Here is a 20,485-nt window from a genome sequence, read left to right as displayed (position 1 = left end):
CAATTGGTGTCAGAACAGGAATTGTTGAATAAATTCCGAAGATTGGGAATACAACTTGGACACGGCAAAGTTGAGTGAATTGAGGATCCAGCAACGGAAAAAGGAGTTGGAGAACCGTGGATTGAATATAACCGGCAATAAGATCGAACTTCAAGCACGGCTGCGAGAGGTAATGGAGTCGCAAGGAATTGATGTGGACGAGTATGTCGTTTATCCTGATGGGGACGAGACAACAACAAAAATTGAAGAGAAGAACGAAACATCGCAGACAGTTACGAGCACAGACTTGAACATGATTTTGGCTGCAATATCTGCACAAACATCGACAGTAACATCAATGTCGTCGCAAATGTCAGAACTGTCGACACAGATTGCATCCAAGATGGAAAATCAACTGGAAGAACAGAATACATATATGGAATCGGAGGAGACACGCATAACATCCAAGATGGAAGAACAAGAGGAGCGCTTATCATTGCAGGTGGCACAAATTTCTTCGCAGTTAGAAGCAAGGGTAACATCAAAGCTGGAAGCGCAGGATGCAAAAATCGCTCAATTTCAGGCAGAAGTCGATAATTTGAAGGGTCGTATGCAGCAGTTACCACTAAATCGCCCAGCCGTTTCAGCGAGTAATCCAAAGGTAAAAACACCATCCTTTGACGGTTCTTTTCCTTTCCAGGTGTTTAAGATTCAGTTTGAGAAGACCGCAGCAGTGAACAACTGGAGTGCTGAAGATAAAGTTGCTGCACTATTCGTGGCAATGAAAGGATCTGCTGCTGAAATCCTACAGACTATTCCTGAGGGAGAGCGGAACAACTACGAAACATTGCTGAACGCTCTAGAGAGGCGATACGGAAGCGAACACAGGAAGCAGATACACCAAATAGAGTTGCAAAACCGCTACCAAAAAGCTAATGAGACTTTGCGTAAGATGTCGAAAGGCTTGCACATTTGGCGAATGCCGACGTACCCGTGGAGTACACCGAGAGGGTAAAAATCCAGAGTTTTATGAATGGCATACGGGACGTAGAAACGAAGCGAGCGACATATGCAAACCCAAAACCCACATTCGCAGAAACGGTATCCCATGCACTGACTCAGGAAACAACGTCGCTTCTGTGTAAGCCAGTGCTCAAAGCACGCCGTGTGGAAGTAGAAAGGCCAGAGTGGGTAGACGCAATATTGGAGGCGCTGAAGCGGAGTGAAAAAGTTATGAAATGCTTCAAATTCGGAAAGCCCGGTCACTTTGCCCGTCATTGTGATCTTGATCCTAGTAGTTTCAACAATGTGGGTGGCCGTAAACGCATAGCTGGAGGAGATGAGCAAGAGCGAGTCAGATGTACTTCTGATCTAGCAGGGATTGTAACGGACAATTTCGATCGACAGACAATTTGTTAAATGCATTGTTATTGTTTGGGGGAAATCATATGGTATTAGAATTAATTTATCCTCTGTCTCGCCATAATCCAGAATACAATTATATTTCTTTATGAAATCTAGTCCTATTATTCCATCGCATGGGATTGGAAAGTCGTCTTCTACAACATGAAATTTATGATAAATAAGTAGGTCATCACCTTTTAAATCAGCTTTAACTGTTCCTAAGTGCTGGTTATACCTTGACCAATGCCCTTTAAATCTGTGATTTGTTCTGTATTTATTTTAATATTATTACTAACTGATTCTTTTTAATGGAGATATCTGCTCCAGTGTGTATTAAGAAATTTGAAATTGAATTATTTAGTGATGTTCTTGGAGATATGTAGCTGTTTAGGTGTAAGTTTAGTACACATATTTTCCTATCTATTGATCTTGAAGTGGAGTTTCCTGGTTTTCCTGCTGGGTGCAACTGCGCACGTTACGAGTCTGATTGTACTGTCTATTGCCATTTTGGGCTTGTGATCCTCTTTGGGAATTATTATTTGTTCTCGAATTATTGTTGTATCTCGGCTGTGGTCTAAATCTTCTACCTCGATAATTCCCATAGTTGTTACTTCAGTAACCTCCACGGAAATTACTTCGATATTGATTTTGTTGCCGTATATTTAAAATTGTGTTGGAGCTGCCTGTGATTTCCGTTCAGCTGTTTGTGAACTTTGAAATCGCATCGTTCATTGTTGTGAACGTTCCCGCTTGCATGATCATTTTCACTTTATCATTCGAGCAGTTCTTATACATAGCTTTGACTGCTGCTTGAGTGGCAGTTGCCAAGTCTGGGTTTAATCCATCCGAGATATAGGCTCCCTCCAATGACCTAGTTATCTTTTCTATCTCCTCAGTGTATTGGTTTGCGGTTTTACTGCGCTGTTGGCTATTCAAGAGTTTTGCTATCAAAACTTCCACTGATTCGCCTTTTATTGCAGTTCTTAATTTTAGTGTTATTTGTGCGATTGTATTTTCGTTACTTATGAAATTCTTTGCCGTGCAGTTTAGCTTGGTCTTATCATGGTTATTGCTAAAGCTTCGTGACTATCCTTGTTTTGGTCGAGGATATCAAGGGCATCTAGGAAACTATGCAAATTTGCAGTGCTTACCATCAAACTCTGGTAGCACTGATGAGGCGGTTTTGATGAATTCCACTACGGTTTGTGCCATTGTGATATTAATGACTGGGAGATTTAATGGTTTATTTTCTTCCACCGATGAAGTCTGATTCAACGATGGTGATGGGGTGCGGTTCCGGGAAAGTTCTGTTAGAACTGAGTTAAAATCAACCTGAAGTTTTTCCTCTATTATTTGGTATAGTTATTTCTATGTTGTATCTGGCTAAAGAAGATACTAATTTATCTCGTACGTAGGAGAAGAATTGGTAAGCTTCTGTTTGGTGCTCTTTGGTGAGTATATTATTTACCGTATTGATCACATGTCCTATATTATTTAGAGCTTCTACAATTGTGTTCAAATGTTTTACTATTGTTTCTGGTTGTATTGTGGTATTTTTATTTATGCATTTGTATGATTTTTCTGCTTTAATTTTTTCTTCAGATAACGCCTCATAAATTTGTTCCCATTTGTTCATTTCTATCTTGGGAAAGCATCAGTGAGCATAAAAGAAGAATTCCACATTTAAAGGGTTTTATATGAACGACCTGAGCATTCCAATTTACTTACTTATTTAGTTATAATGACCTGACATTTAAAAAATTTTTTTTTTTTCATTTATAATAAAAATTGTCATTATTTATTTTTTATTTCTTAACTCTATAATTTTTTTTTTTTTTTTAATCTTAATCTATCTTCCTTATTGGTGGTAGTATTTAAGAGTTCAAAAGTTTCAGCTATTTCCTTTTTCTCTTTAAATTATTTACCTCCCCGTTTTCTTCTCCTTTGTATTATCGTGGAAGGTATTATAGGAATTTCTTCCTTTTTGTTAAGCTTATGTAACTTGCAAATTTAAGGGTGTTAAATATATCTGAATGAATTTTGTTGTTTTTATACTTCAGACTTTTATTTGTTAAAATTTCACCTCAGTCAGGCCTTTAGTTGGAAAAATTATGACAAGCCTAACTATAGGGATACACAAAAATACGGAGCAAAAATAAACACCTCCGTAACGTTTGATGACTCGTTATAACGTTTATCCACAATGAGTGTCACTGATAGAAATCCCTGCCTTTGGGAGTACACAATTTTTAGAAGCTTTTATCTACAAAGGTATTGAGCCGATTTTCAAAATAAAATGTGACTGGAAACGTGGTCACAATGCAAAGCTGAAAAAGCTAGCTCTGCTTTGTGTTGGGAAATGGAAAAAAAGTACATTTTGTTTAAAAATAATTTGCTTTTATTGGCTATTTTCATGGATCCACGTTACCAGATCATTTAATCAGCTGACCACAGAAAACAAGCTATAACGTAACTAACAAATCTTAATAGCAGTAGTCAAAGCTGTATATGTAATCAAAATAATACACAATCTCAAAATGAGTCAGATGATTTTGAATTAATGCTATCTACTTAAGTTAGAAACACGTCTTTTTAATTAAAGTAAAGTTTTTCCAAGCGGGGTTGCCCCGGCAGTGAATTGGCAACCACTCTGAGTGTATTTATGCCATGAAATGTTTCTCAGTCAAAACTCATCTGCCTTGCAGATGCCGTTCGGAGTCGGCATAAAACATGTAGGTCCCGTCACGGCAATTTGTGGGATAATTAAAAGGAGCACAACGCAAATTGGAAGAGAAGCTTGGCCTAAAGCTTTTCGGAGTATAACGCGCCTTAAATTTATTTTTAAACTTTATTAAATTTTGATGAGCTCGAGGCAGTTTAAAAAATTGAAACACAGTTTAAATGTTTGTATTTCTAATTTTATTTGGTCGATATTTCGATCTCATTCTGAGATCATTTTCAGGAAACAATTGAATATGTTTTACCGACACAGTCAATTTTTTAAACTGCCTCGAGCTCATCAAAATTTAATAAATTATAATATCTGAAGGCAAATAAAATATTTTTAAAATTTATTTTTAAACGGTTTTATTTAGCTTGGCTTGACAGGCCGGCCGGCCGGCCATTGTAAACGAATTTTGTAATTAAAATTTAAGAACTTCCGATAAGCTACAAACTTGAAACTTGGAATATAGTTCAGAACCCGATGACAATGCAATAATAAGAAAAACCTCCGATAGGTGGCGCATGGATCGAAATATTTCAAAAAATCGTATTTATGGTCCGATTTGGCTCATATTTGGAACACATATACATACATGAATAGAAATCGCTTTATGAAAAAAATATATTTATAAAAAAATTATATTTGTGGTCCGATTTGGCTCATATTTGGAACACATATTACATACAGAAATAGAAATCGCTTTATGAAAAAAATCCCGCTAGGCGCGGCAAGGATCGAGATATTAAAAATAATCGTATTTGTAGTCCGAACAAAGAAATATTACATACAGTCCGGTAGAAGTGACATCAAAATACTTTGGAGTTCGAGGAGGGACAAGCATACGTGGCGCTGAGTCGAGTAAAGTCTTTGGAAGGATTAAGTATTGAGGACTTAGATTGTAACAAATTGTCAGGAAAGAGTCCTTGTAATAATGAGTCACTAAATGAACTAAATAGAATGAGAAATAATAGGCAATTAAATAAAGACTAAAAACTTGAAAACAAAATAATTAAAAAAATTGTAAGTTACACGGTTTTATTGAAAACAATATTATTATTTACTTAAGTTAGCTGAGAGTCGTAATTACGACGCTATTAATGGACAAACAAATTTAGCAATCATTCGACCACTTTTAGTAGTATTTTCGAATAAAAAACGGCAAGAGCAAAGGACTGACGCGCTGGAATATTGGATGAATTAGTCCTTGCGAAAATCTTATTTAGATAAACTTGCTCAAGCAGTTTCAGCTGTTCCTGCAACACAGGTTAGCGTGGAAAGGTTGCTTTCGGATCAAAAGTTTATTATGTCACCGACAAGAGCCAAGTCGAGCAGCAAACCAATAGTATAGATACAAAATTTCAAATAGTTTTTGTTAAATTTCATGAGAGTTTATACATACGAACATATTACCTACCAAATCACGGTTTTAGTTACTTACAAACTACTTAGTATGAATAGATTAGGTCAATATAGTCAATTGTTGTTGTTGTTGTAGCGATAAGGACACCCGAAGACGTTGGGAAGTTTTATCGATGTTGATGGTCCTTTGCCGGATGCAGATCCGGTACGCTGCGATAACAAGCACCATTAAGGCACTAGCTCGACCACTTCGGGAACGATTTGGTATGAACACCTGACACCTTCCAGGCCATAACGCCCTCCCACCCCCTAGATCCATCAGGAACGTGGGGTCGCAAGAGCATCGGCTGGCACTTTCCACTTATGACAATTGCAACATCCCTCATCGAAACGCCTGAGGAGTTTGTTGATGACCAGCGCCCACAGCAGAGGTGATAACACCCCACCGTGTCCACTGATTTCGTGGCCTCACACAATTGTCATTGTGAAGTAATCTTCCTGCAATTTAAGATGAAGCCGATCCATCTGGTTATAGCTAGATGTACTTTAATGTAGTTAAGACCATTCATGATCGCCCGTTTAGAAACATTGTTGAAAGCCCCGACAGTGTCTAAGAAGACTCCTAGAGCATACTCCTCATGTTCTAGGGCTTTCTCCATATTTATTACCACCCTATGCCAGTGTATACCGACTTGCGTTTGGTGTGGGCAGTTTCTCATCCACGTAGGACTTTATGTACACACCTATCAGATTCTCAAAGGTTTTGAGCAGAAATAATGTCAGGCTAATGGGCCTGTATTTATGTTATTCATTAAGTTCAGTTTAAAGAATTTAATTCATACAGACTAGGTGTAGTACGCAGTCAATCAATTATTATTATATAAAAAAATAGTTACAATTTTAATTTAAATATATTTATACTATCACTCAACTCAATAACGCTGGCATGGATATTGATAATCTAACGCTCGTGGCAATCGGCGCGTTCATGGCGTAATTAGTAGAGTGCATCTACCAATAAGCGAGTCTCGCGGCGGGTCATATAAATTATTAAGAAGTATATTCTACTCTCATGCAGGAACTGCAATCCCAGTAATTTCCGTCTACTAATGTAAGAAGGAAGATAACCTTGCCAAGGTAGCTTTCTTAGACCAAACATCGTGAACAGTTTTTGTACTCTTTCGATTTTGTTGGAGTGAGTTCCATGGTATGGGTACCTATTAGAGAACAGTGCTCTAGGTGACTTCGAACCAGAGATATGTAAAGAACTTTAAGAGTACAAGGATCTCTGAACTACATTGAATTTCTTCTTATGACAATTTGGAAGAACACTAAATCGTCGTGCAGTATGTTTCGGAAAATGTAAATGCTGCAGATATCCTAATTAAAGCATTGGTGTTTCGAAATTAATTATAATTCAGTTTTAATACGGCAAGGTGCCCCCCTAGTGAGGGACATCTAACCCTTATATACATATTTATTTATAATTGTAATCATTTTCCTGAACACAAAGTTTGAATTGGTCATACCTACTGTACACTGCCTTCTGTAGGCAGTCCGGAGGCAGTGGAGACACTAGGCCTCGTCAGCGATAGGGGGAGTAGGCCTTGGAAGCGATTCGCGTTCTGTGGAGTGATAAAATAAAAAAAAACTAAACTATATATATATATATGATATGTATAATCAAATTAGTACACTAATGGCAACTCTTGTTTTTGAAATTTCCTTTTTACATTCGTTCTGATATCCATACCATGATACAAAAAATGGAGGTAGTTCCATTTAGTGCGACGCTAGCCACTTGACTTTTGCATGGACAATGACAATTTCACCAAAAACAGGCTACCAGATTGAAAAATGTTATGAATTTTTCTAATTTTGATGAATTTCATATTAAGGAATACGACCAAATTACTTTCATAATTATTTTAAATAAAAAAGAAAAAACGAGCCCCATGCCTTGGAAATATTTTAATACGAAATATCAGCCTAGAAAAGGTTTTTAATAAGTTTTTCCACCTCCCGAAAATTGTTTTGGTGGAAGAAACATGGATCGAAGTATGCAAATCAAGCAATATAGCCTTCTTAAGTGTCCGTACGTTTGCTCAGAACATTTTGGCAAAACATACACGTTTGTCAATTGCTTGCTCAAAGGAGGTCCTTATAAACCGACACCGCAATTTCTTGATAAATGGGCTACAAGTTCACATTTTTTATTTTTCTATTTATTATATAATCCAAGCGTTGCGCTTTAGGAAGTAATTGTTAAACCACTTTTTAGGGAGAACATTACCCTGTAGCTCTGCAGGTTAGCCACTAGTTATGAGAGTGTTTTTGCCCTTTGTACCAGAGGACACCTTGTGGCAGCCCCGCCTATGCACATTCTGTGCCCTTTTAGCATTGACATAGATGTGCAGACTTTGGAGGTACACTTTTTCTCAACATGCCTTGAGAAATATCCACTGTAGGAGCAGGATAATAGGGCTATGCTAGAACAACAGGATTTTTCGTACATTTTTTTCTGTCTAGGTCTCAAGCTGCCATAAAGATATGAGCCATTAACCAATGTATAAGTCATTATCGACTATTTTTCAATAAAATTGCATGTTTTACTTTATTCTCAATCGATATGAATGCACATAAATCGTGCTAAAGCATATTATTATTGTCTCAGATAACCCATTGCGTTTTCATCCTAAAGAAAATTTCCAACCCGAAAAACCACAATTTAACGGTATGGCAATGCTTCTGGCAAAACAACGAACATTATGAAACTTCAAAAATCCCCAAATGCGTCAAAAAATTTTGAGTGGACTACCTTCTTTAATAATAAGCTGATGTTCAATTCTTGATAGACATCTGAATTCAGTAAACGTGTGAAAATTATCTGCTCAAATATAATTCAATAAATACTTGAATTTATTATATTTTGGTATTGCGTTTTTGGTTCATTCAACATTTGGCGACGTTTTTGTGCAAATTCAAGAAAAGTATACACATTCTAAGCAATATAACCACAATTTATTAACATGGTGGACGAAAAAGCTATTATAACACTTATGAAGAACTTGCAAACGTCCAATCAAGCATTCATCAAAAACGTAATAGAAGCAAATACAAAAAAATGATGCAGGACTTGATTGCGGAGCGGCATTCTAGCAGCGAGAGGCAGAACACTGCTATACCCATTTTGTATAAATTCAACAAAACACAAGATCGCTGGAGTACATACCTATTACAGCTGGAACAATATTTTGAAGCTCATGGGGTTAATGACGATAACGCAAAACGCGCTTGTAACCTTAGCTGGATCGGAGCTGAAAACGTGGAGCTTCTCCAGAAGTTGTTTGATGGGAAGGCGAAGGAGAAAACGTTCAAAGAAATAACTTCCGCGCTGACTCAGCACTTCTTGGAAAGGCACACGTCCTAGATTTAAATTTTATCGTACCCCTATTGGACCCAGAACAATCGTATACTGACTGGGTAGCTGAACTAAAAGGGGCAGCCAAAGACTGCCAATTTAATTGTGCTAAGCAGGGCTGAGAAGAATCATACGCGGACAGTAAAATCCGTGATATGATCGTTATCCATACTCCACATGAGAAAGTGCGAACAGCTGCGTTACAAAAAGTAAATCCAACTCTAGAGGAAATACTTAATATCGCGACAGTATACGAAGCCACCGTACGTACATGCAACGAAATTCACGGAGCCGAAGAAGCCACCGTCAATGCGGTTCAAAAAACGAAATCCGGACAGCTGTCTCGAACATCAAATCCTAAAGTAAGTGAGCAGATGATACAATCATGTCCCGGATGCTCCAGCTCCCATAAACGAGAAAATTGTTATCATTATAAGAACAAAACTCAATGTAGTCGCTGCTCAAAAATTGGGCACCTAGCACCGGTATGTAAGTCGGCGATGGGAGCAAAGAAACCTGTTCGAAACAACAACATCAATGCCATCGAGTCAGGTGAAGATGAAAATATGGAAGAAATCTGCACATTGGATACGGTACATACATACTTTTGGAAATGACAAAAAGAAAATAACGGTGGACTTACACGTAAATAAAACAAAACTCACGTTCCAAGTAGACACGGGAGCGTCGTGTTCGGTTATTGGATCTGCTGGCTATGGGGAAATCGGCCAACCACCGTGCTAACCTACAAATCAACAGCTAAAAGCATACGTGGGGACTATCGATCCTGTTAGAGGAGCAACCACAGTTCAAGTCCAGGGCAAGAATATTGAGGAGTTCCTATCACTGCTAGTTGCGGAATCCGAAGACGCAACCAATATTCTCGGTTTAAACTGGTTTCGTAAACTTAATTTTCAAATATCGTTACCATCAAATTTTCAATGCAATAATCTTTCGCTTTCTCACACAGGCAAGGAGTGTACCGAATTGTAAGCCTTAACATTAACAAACCTCAGCAAGGAGTTTCCAGGTATATTCAAATCAGAACCCTCCGGGCAGTGTAAGTGTTCGAAGCTAATATAGCCCTCAAACCAAACGCCACACCGAAGTTCAATAAACCATATGGTATACTTATGTATGTTTGTTTAATGGTGTGTTCAGTTTATACTTATATTTAACAATTCATGAGCTTAAGACCGGATTATAATAATTGAATTTCAATTATTATATTTTCTAAGAGAAACTGAAGAGAAAGAAACATTTACTGGCATATTGCGATGGAACCATTTCGAAAACCGCCAACGTAATCATCATCAGCAAATTTGGTAATGTTATCAAAGGTTTCGCCGGGAACCGTGAATCACATGGTGAAACTACAGTTGCCTTTAACCACTAGGCCATCCTGCTGGTATTTTGTTTTCATGGTTAATTCAGTTTTTCTCATTTCTACGCCAACAACACAATTGAGACATTTTGTCTCTATATTAATTTGAATGCCATGTCTATTTGTTTTTGTAAAGTTCTTCTTCGTTGCGAATGAGAACCTTTGTAAACTCGGGCTCAGTTGTACATATTTATGTATGTTTGTTTAATGGTGTGTGCAGTTCATACTTATATTTAAGAATTTATGAGCTTAACACCGGCTTATAATAATTGAATTTCAATTATTATGTTTTTCAAAATGTAACGTCCCATGCATCCAGGCAACATACGCTTCGCATTCCAATTTTGTGCGCGCATCAAATGTTTCAGAATCACACAACTCCTGTAGCTGTAATGCATAAAAACAAGCCTTACGCAGCTTTTTTATTAAATGAAAACGTTTTCTTGGCTCAGTATTGGCTTCTTGTTTTAACTGCATCGCATATGACCATGCCCTTTCGGCACTTATCAATGGAATATGGATGAAACGTTCGTAAGCTCGCTTTCCAGTAAGTTGTGCTAATGTCACGTCACGCCTTTTTAAATGACGTTTATCGCCCTGGGGATACTTCAGCGTTTTCCGCAGACGACGTATACGACGTTTACAATAGACTCGGTAGCGTTGATATTCACCATGTCTTAATCCATGTTGTTGTTGCGCATCCTTTACCATATGGAGTATTTCCACAGTGAACACCTTTATGGGTTCCGCCGTTTGCGTAGCTGCTTCTCCTTCTGTTTTTTCAACATTAACAGCATTTAGAGTCTCTTCAACCATAATTATTATAGAAAAGTTCAATTTCACAATTGGCATAACCTTCTTCCAATTGAGCAATAACAGCGGCCTCAACCATGATGTTTAATTTTCTATTCTTTAACGACGATCATATTCATACACACAAACAGACCTAGTAGCTATAGCTAATTTAGGAAGCTCGTCAATCTTTCGAAAGCGCAAAAGCAATGTAATTTGCTTTTCCACCCATCTATGAATTCCGTCCTCACCTGAAAAGAAAAAATGAAAATTAATAATGTGTATAAAAAACACAATTGATGCGTACCTCGTTTTTTCATCAATGACATGAAATTCATTGAAGGGTAACACAATCCACTTTTACAATAACACGATTCACACTTACAAAAAATCCACATGTACTTTCCGAATGATGTTGCCAGATGCTAAGGCGGCACAAAATCGCGAAAAACGCAATCACATTTTATTATTTTTTTTTTTGTTTTTTCCCCTTTCCTTCTTCCTTTTTGGGCCGTGTTTTACGGATTTGAACAAAGGTTATTAAAATGCTCCCAAAAGTCATCTTTTTATGGCGAAAAAGGGGAATTTATAACCTGAAATAAATGATCTTATCCAAAATACCCTACTACCACCCAGTTCAAATGGCACCTGATTTCGTATGGGGTTAATGTACAATTTATTTATCATCTTTTACAATATTATTTGATTACACTATACAAATGTAAACATAGGGGCGGAAATAAATAGTCAGATGTAGCGGCGTATATGGGCGGAACGCCTCAACCGATGCCCGCCTGACCCTGACCAATGACAATTACCCCTTTTCAGGTCCAGTATGACCCGGTATACGACTCTACGCAGGAGGGCGGAACGCATGGCCCAGCGGTACCCGAAACCACGCCACCTGTGCGACAAGCGACACCCGATCCGGTTATGCCCGGTCTACCGAGCCAAATCGCCCGAGGAAAGGCAAAGGGAAGCCGCATTAGGACGGTACTGCGGCAACTGCCTATCAGTAGCACACCGCACCGCCGATTGCACGAGCAAAGGACGTGGTCACCAGTGCCAAGGGGATCATCACACCACGCTGCACCAGAGCTTCGACAATCCGGAGCCCCAGGAAGTTGATACCAGGCCATGGAGCGTTCAGATGGATAGCGAAGACGAACACATTCTGTCTCTTCAAGCATCAGGAATAGGAACTGACAGCGGGCCACGCGAGCTAGAAGGAGAGTTGAACGAAGCCGGTGCGGAATCACGGCCTTTCCGCCCGGCCACCAGTAGGAAGGTGGAACCAAGGAAGCTCCGGCCCCCACTCGCACACGAACGCCGCAAAGATGGAGCGGAATCACGGACTTTCCGCCCATCGACTACACACCAACGTCATCAAAGAGCGAGGAAGCGGGGCTCAGATCGTCACAAGGAAATAGCGGAATCACGGACTTTCCGCAGCCCGAACCGGCGTCAACATACACGAGGAGCGGAATCCTGGACTTTCCGCCCCCGTCAAGGATACGAGTTGGAGAGAATAGGTTCGCAGGGCCAGCTGGAACAACACTCTCGACGACTGCCAGCTGCCTTCAGAACGGGGCAAATCACGCAGGAGATCGTAGCACTTCGGCCCTTTACATCAATATCGCCAACTGCCGTGATCAAAATCGAGGCGCGAGGGCGGTTGCACCTGATACGCGCACTCATCGACGCGTGCGCCACAACTTCGATAATTTCACGCGACCTGGCTCGACAGTTACACCTCGGCGAGGAAAATTACGGATCACAAGGAGGGTGCCTCTTGCGAATAAGGGGTAAACATGGGCAGAACCGTATGCTCACGATTCACGCTACGATCGTTCCCAACTACGCCCGTGTGAGTCCAAGCGCGAATGTCGACCCCTCGGTCGCGACACCGTATACCCATATGCAGCTCGCCGATCCAACATCTTTTGTGTCAAGTCCGGTTCGACTCGTGTTGGGAGCCGATATATATCCGGAGCTGATACTGCCGGGCACATTGCCATCTACGTTTGGCACTTTTTTAGCGCAGAGCAGTATATTTGCCTTGCTCTTGTCTGGGGCATGCTGCTCCTAAATTTTCCTCAACCCTCGAACTAGCTTCACGTGCCATTCGTGTGAGAAGAGGTGCAAAAAATTGAACTCAACCACGTACTATTTCCTAACGTTTATTCTTTCTTTACTACAGCTCCACGATTCACGGATGGAACCGAAATACCAATTACTGTGTCAAGCAAAAAACCGCCATGCTGATGCCCTTATTGGGACACTCATGAATTTTGTTCATTTATATATTAGTTAGTATTAAGTTGATCAGGGAAGATGGCCGCAGGAATCTACCGATGTTGCTTCTAGCAAGGGGCCGGCATGTTTAGGCCATCAAGCTAAACCCAAGAATGAGCACGGCCAATAGTGACCCAGCCTAATGTAACCTATCTGTATTTGCTTCTATCTACCTTCGCGCACTAACACCAACGGCTACATATGCCCGTGCAGGGGTATATGTATGTGTTGTTGCGCGACTTTCCAATTTAACTTACTTTCGTTCAATCACTCCTCAAAACCGCTTTTCGACGGAATTGAGGGGTGAACGCGTTTTATAAGAAAGAAACTCTTTCACTTCTTTTTTGGAAACCTCCGTGACAACTGCAGCCATCAGCCCTGTTATAGGTAAGATTTCCCTTTCGTTTGTATAACTTAACCTGAATATAGTTAGTTAAATTGTGAATCAGCTTTTGAATTACACATTGTGAGTTAACTTTAAAGTGCAAATTATTAAATTGTTAAATTCTTGAATTTAATCTGCTGTGTGTTCTTTTCCTTTTTTCTCTTTTTTCACCGAGCGCAAAAAACCCCTTGGAAACCTACTAAAGACCTATGGAAGCCCCAAGAGGTTTTTTCACATTAATTTTATTTTTATAGTTTATAATTATTTAAAGGTTGCGTTAATGCTAGAACATGTACATTGATTTTACGTGGCAGTGCCGAGCAATTTTTGGAAGAAACTGAGCTTCGCTACATGATGGTACAATGGTTGTGCAGCGTACAATTAAACATGATTCTATTGTTGCTGGTAAGTGAAAAAAATTTCTAATCTTAAATTGTTAAGTAATATTATGAAGAGATTGTGTCCAACTACGGAACAGAGCTGTAAAAAGATTGAATCAATTGAGTGTGCATTCTCTCAGCATTCTTTTAAAAAATGTTGATTTATTGGTTGCATATTATAAATCTCCATTCCTGAATGGCTCAAAATACCTTAACTCAAATCTAAAGTGTGTGTGTTATTGAATGGTAAAATATAATTCAATATAGAGTGGGAATGTAGGAACCATTCCCAATCTTTAATGAATGTAAACTTGAAATGAATGCACACTCTTTTCCATTCAGTACTAAATACTTTTTCCCTAGGGTTCTTTTTTTGTATAGTTTCATTGCCATCAGATATGTTAAACCAATTTAGGAGTTGGGTGCAAAAAAGGCGTAAAATTTATCTATAGAAATAATAGCCTCTTCTAATTATTCAAGTAGTTTAATATTTAAGAATTCATGAGCTTAACACCGGCTTATAATAATTGAATATTCAATCATTATTTTTGAAAAGCAAAGCGATTTTAACAAAGGCTTAACTGATATTCGAACCGCGAATCATACGGTGAAACTGCAGTTGCCTTAAGACATCGAAATATGCCAGTAAATGTTTCTTTCCTTTCAGTTTCTCTTTAAACTTCGCAAAGACAATCTATTGCTTTCTTGCTATATGTCAAAATGGTTCTATATGTCCTACTTATTTTGCTGTTGTAGTAAAATGGATATTGTAAATGAATACTTTGTGCATTGACCAAATAGAGTAAATTGTGGATATTTTTTGCCGATAATATAACAAAAACAGATACTTGAGTTTAAGTCGTTTAAATTTAGATACATCAAAGTACATAGGTCTATCAGCGATTTCGTTGGAGTTCCTAATTCCGAGAATTTCGATAAATATATGTCTAATTCCATGGCATCGTCCTACAGGGATTCAGGCTTTTTCTATTCACCTGAGTCACCTTCCCAGGTTTCCTTCATATGTGCCACGAAAAAAAAAATCTTTCATTGGGAGAAACTCTTCAGAGGTTATTAATTTCCCTCGCCGCGAAGATATTGACTGGCTCCATCGGATTACATATTTTTACAGCTGATATTTTGACAGTGTTTGACGGAATATAAATATAGGACCCGAGTGATTGAGAAAGACCATTAGTGTTTCTGCCTATTTGCATGGCATTTGTAGGTTGAATTCTATCTTACTTGAGCAGATTTGTATTCAAAGTTAATTTTCTTTGCTATCAACAAAGCTACAACTACCTATAGATCCTACTTTAAATGACTGTAATTACAAACTATTGTGTTTAGAAGAATATTTTTCTTCATCTTTCATAATTGATTGGTACTAGAAAAGTGTGTGCACACTCAGCAATGGCTGCATTCATTTGAATGCTTATTCTGTGTTGAAAAATGTTTGTTTTTCATTCAATTACTTCATTCTTTCTTCGAAGTGGAGTGCATTATTTTTTTCCCACTACTGAATGAAGAATAGGTTGACTTTTAAGCCACATTCCCTAACAAGGAATGAAAGAATGAAGAAACAGCATTCTTAAATCAATGATCTAAATTTCAAATGATTGCACATTTTTACAGCTCTGCTACGGAAGAAAAAACTATAAAATTTGTGTCAGTGAAATTATAATTATTGGTTTTGGTTGTTAGTTTTGAGGCATCGTCTTCGAGTGCCTTCTGATGTTGTTTTTGTAGCAGTGCTTCGCCCCATCCAATAGGTCTGACCAATCACAAATTGTCATCAATGTCCTCCAACGGGAGTCCGAGGAAACTTGCTGTTTCAACAGGGGTGGACCATAAAGAGAGGGGTGTTAGAGCTGTTGGTTCCACATTACAATTGAAGAGATGGTTGGTGTCATGTGGAGACACATTGCAAGCAGGGACATTTTGTATGTCGGGGTTGATTCTGGATAGGTAAGAGTTTAACCTGTTATAGTATCCAGATCGAAGTTGGGCTAGAGTGACTCACGTTTCCCTAGGGAGCGTGCGTTCCTGTTCTGCAAGTTTAGGGTATTGTTCTTTGAGTACTGAATTCACCGGGCAATTTCTGACATATAGGTCCGACGCCAGTTTATGGAGTTCACCAAGGACCTGCTTGTGTTTTCTTGCTTGATACGGCTGAGTTCTCAGGTGCCGTATTTCTTCATAGTGCTTACGGAGGTGACTTATTAAAACCCTGGGCGATGTTGGCTCATCAATCAGATGTCTGTTGGGATGCCCAGGTTCCTGGGTATTCAACAGAACCTGTTCGGTTAGCATTTCATTTCTTTCACTTATTGGGAGTATTCTCGCCTCATTATGTAGATGGGGTTCTGGGGACATAAGGAGATAACCCGTGGCGGTTGTGAAGGCAGTATTTTGGCAGGCCTGTTGCTTCTTCCAGTGGGTAATCGTTAGGATTGGCGACCATATGGTGTAGGAAACAATAAGGACTGCTTCTGGTGGTGAAGATAGCTATTGATATTTAGAAGTTAAACAGAAGTAGCGATAGGACACCGGTTTGAATGTGAGTGAAGTTATTGCAAAAAAAGCGTTGAGGATTTTTAATATCTTACGAGGCACCTTCGTACATGTTTCTGAGAATGAAGAATGAGACCTATTCAAACTCAATTTTCACCAGGAAAATACTTTACCGCTTTTTAGCAGAACTATAATTTTGATTTTATTGAATTTTAAAAATGTTTCTTCCTCTACAGTTCAGCTTATCTTTTGCCAACACAGGTTGGCGATGTGTTTGCGCATTACCGTGCCTTCGCTACTTCATAATGAATGTCAATTCCCATCAATGGATATTGCGGCGCGCGATTGACCAACAAGACGATGCCACAACACCTTTGAGTATTCTTGATCTGAAAACTAATATGCAACGAATTTGTGCAACAAACGAACAACACACTGAAATAATCTTGGTTAAAAAGTATCTAAGAATCTAATAATTCTAAGTTTTTTCCTACGTTCCTATTCTAAGCTTTTCATGCTCTAATTAAAAAAAAATTATAAAAAAAAAATGTGTAAACTAGATGTATAACAAAAAAGTATTTTGAATATAAATATTTGTAATGAACTTAACTGACTTAATTCTAAGTTTTTTCCTACGTTACCATTCTAAGCTTTTTATGCCCTAATTAAAATAATATTCAACAATCTCGTAAAGTTTGCAAAGATTTTTAAAGTAATTTAATTGCAATGAATTTGTCAATAATTTTTAACCAAAATTTATAAAAGAGATGTATAACTAATTTCTTGTATTCCGGCCTTTTTGTTAATATATTCAAGGTATGTTTGAGCTCTAGGCCAATGTATATATATTTGTCGAATGGTTTGTCTTGCCAATATTTCGACTTCAATCTGAAGTCATCTTCAGGAACTTACGACCAGGTGCAGTCATAAGTTCCTGAATATGACTAGTATATGTATAACAAAAAAATATTTTGAATATAAGTAATTGCTGTTGAATTTAACTGATAATACCAATACCATCAACTAAATGGTCCTTATAAATATTGTAATCACATAATTCAAAACAAAAAATTACTATGAGTACCAACGTTTATTATTGCAAAATCACGAAGAAAGAAAATTGCATGGAGTGCCCTCAATCTAAAATTATTCCAATGAATGTATACATCGCATTTTAAACTAAAAAATGCGAAAACTTAAAAAAAATTTAAATCGGTATTTAAGTGTAAATCGATCCATGAAAGCATCGTGAAATAACTTTTTTTTTGGTAGTTAACGTTATCGTTTAGCCTGGTTTTGTTACCAATTTTGTTATTTTCGTGGTATAAATCAACATTCAACACAAAGTTACTCTGATTATGAGTTGAAATACTTTTTAGTTTAGGTTGCGATATATAAAATTACATATTTTTGTACACAGTTCTAAAATGTAAAGGAAAAACATTTATATTTGTCTATTAATTAAATTATTAAAAAGATATTGTTATATTAATGATATAGAGAAGCGCGCACACGAATGCAAGTGGTTTCAAACCTCTGGTAGGCAATTCACCACTTTAACTGTCAGAAAAAATGTTAAATTGTTCATTTTATGTAAAAAAATTTTGAAAGTTGCAATTGAAGTTCAAAAAATTACAATTGAAGTTCAAAATTTTCAATAGAAGTTCAGTAAATTATAATTGAAGGTCAGGAATTTCAACTACAGTTCAGAAAATTACAACTGAAGTTCAGAAAATTACAATTTAAGTTCAATTATAATTTTCTGAACTACAAACAGAAATTCTGAACTTCAATTTTAATTTTCTGAACTACAAATAGAAATTCTGAGCTTGAATTTAAATTTTCTGAACTTGAATTGAAAGTTTTGAACCTCAATTGCAGTTTTCTGAACTAAAATAAAAAAGGTATAGCATTAAAATTGGCGAATTACAAGTCAACTTACCCAAATTGTGAATTGCCTACTCGTGATTTGATGGTTTACTGCAACCAATAGTTCTGTTAGTTCTTCTCTTTTGTTTTCTATATCATTTATTTAAGTTTCCCTTAACGTTGTATGCATACAATCGCATACAATAAAATTTGTATTTATGGGTCACCAACAAGACTGAAAAACTATTCCTTCCTTAAGACTTATAGTTAATAATTTACACCTATTATAAATAATGTAATATATTATAAAAATCTTGAATAAAAGATATGTTAATAGATTTGAATTAAAAAAATATTTTATTTATATAGCAGTATAATCCAAGTAAAAAAACGGTCATAATACTAGTGAAAAGGTGGTCATATTAACGTAAAAATACTGTAAAAATACTCGTAAAGTTACAGGTATATAACTTAAAAAATGACTGCCATAGCGTGAATGTAAGAACAGTACAGCACTATAGTTTGTTTACATTTCGATAACCTAATACCGTATATGTGTGAGCAGTATGGACAATCACATAAATAGGTACGACGGAATGGACTGATCACAAAAGTTACCCATGCCCTGTACAAATGCTACTTAACGATTTAAGTGTTCCATCGACACAGCTTTTAGTCATTTTCCTAATCAATTTACGGGCACATTTTTGCTGGGGTGTTTGCTTGGGACCGGGATCGCTAACAAATATTTGGTTAGATCGCATATAATGGTAACCGCATATTCGTTTCCATTTATCGACTTTGGTAATGGTCCGACTGTATCGATTTCTACAATATCGAAAGCCTTGGAGGTAACTCCGTTATTGTTATTGGCTCCTTTATATGCTTATTTGTTTTATTATTCTTGCAGTGGATGCATTTTTTTACATATTTTCTTACGTCGTTTTTCATATTTAGCCAGATATATTTCTGCTTGATTTTATTGGTCATAAGATTTATTCCTGGGTGGATCGTTATGATATTTATGCAGAATTTCTTTAATTTTCCCGGGATTTGTCACATATTTAACTTCTGGGGTTAGTGCTATTGTTACGAATGTTAGCAACACTAAGTGGTATTGCCATCTCTATGGCGATGCTAAGCAGTGACGTGAATGAACATCAATAATTAAATCATTTTGTCTACACCTATATACGTACACGCAGCGGAGAAGAGATGCACAAACACATGCAGACATCTTATCTGAGATGCTCCTAAAGGTATGCAATTATAATTGGGGAAGTGTCGCTCACACATACAAGCGCATGGGGTATGCGAGAAGCTATAAAAATTATACATCTGTAGTTATAGCTGAGAAATTTATAACTAACTAGTGAGTTCTGGAATTAGAAAAGCCTAGAAATATGCAACGAGGAAATCAGACAGTATAAAAAGGCGACAACAGTAGAGGCAAAGTCAGTTTCATTTGAGCTATCAATCAGTTTGGTTATTAATCAAGCTATTCGTTGCAAAGTATAAGTGTTATTGTGAAGTACTTTAATAAAGGTCATTTTTCCATTATTCAATATTGGAGTTATTTATTCAACAGTTTAGTGATACGAACGTTGGCAGAAGATTGCAAATAAGAGGATTTGCAGTAAATTCGTTACAATTGGTGTCAGAACAGGAATTGTTGAATAAATTCCGAAGATTGGGAATACAACTTGGACACGGCAAAGTTGAGTGAATTGAGGATCCAGCAACGGAAAAAGAGTTGGAGAACCGTGGATTGAATATAACCGGCAATAAGATCGAACTTCAAGCACGGCTGCGAGAGGTAATGGAGTCGCAAGGAATTGATGTGGACGAGTATGTCGTTTATCCTGATGGGGACGAGACAACAACAAAAATTGAAGAGAAGAACGAAACATCGCAGACAGTTACGAGCACAGACTTGAACATGATTTTGGCTGCAATATCTGCACAAACATCGACAGTA

General features: G+C 37.6%; 1 protein-coding gene and 1 pseudogene across 1 annotated transcript in view; one reads left to right on the top strand and one right to left on the bottom strand.

Annotated features, from left to right (window-relative positions):
• The window catches only part of LOC137249144 (T-complex protein 1 subunit eta-like), a 29,460-nt pseudogene extending 27,895 nt beyond the window's left edge, over positions 1–1,565 (top strand).
• Positions 1–20,485, bottom strand: part of Keap1 (kelch like ECH associated protein 1) — a 557,804-nt gene that overhangs the window by 96,483 nt on the left and 440,836 nt on the right. The window lies entirely within an intron of this gene.

The sequence above is a fragment of the Eurosta solidaginis genome, chromosome 1 (genome assembly GCF_040869045.1).
Source record: "Eurosta solidaginis isolate ZX-2024a chromosome 1, ASM4086904v1, whole genome shotgun sequence".
Classification (NCBI taxonomy): domain Eukaryota; kingdom Metazoa; phylum Arthropoda; class Insecta; order Diptera; family Tephritidae; genus Eurosta; species Eurosta solidaginis.
This window is presented reverse-complemented; position numbering and strand designations above follow the sequence as displayed.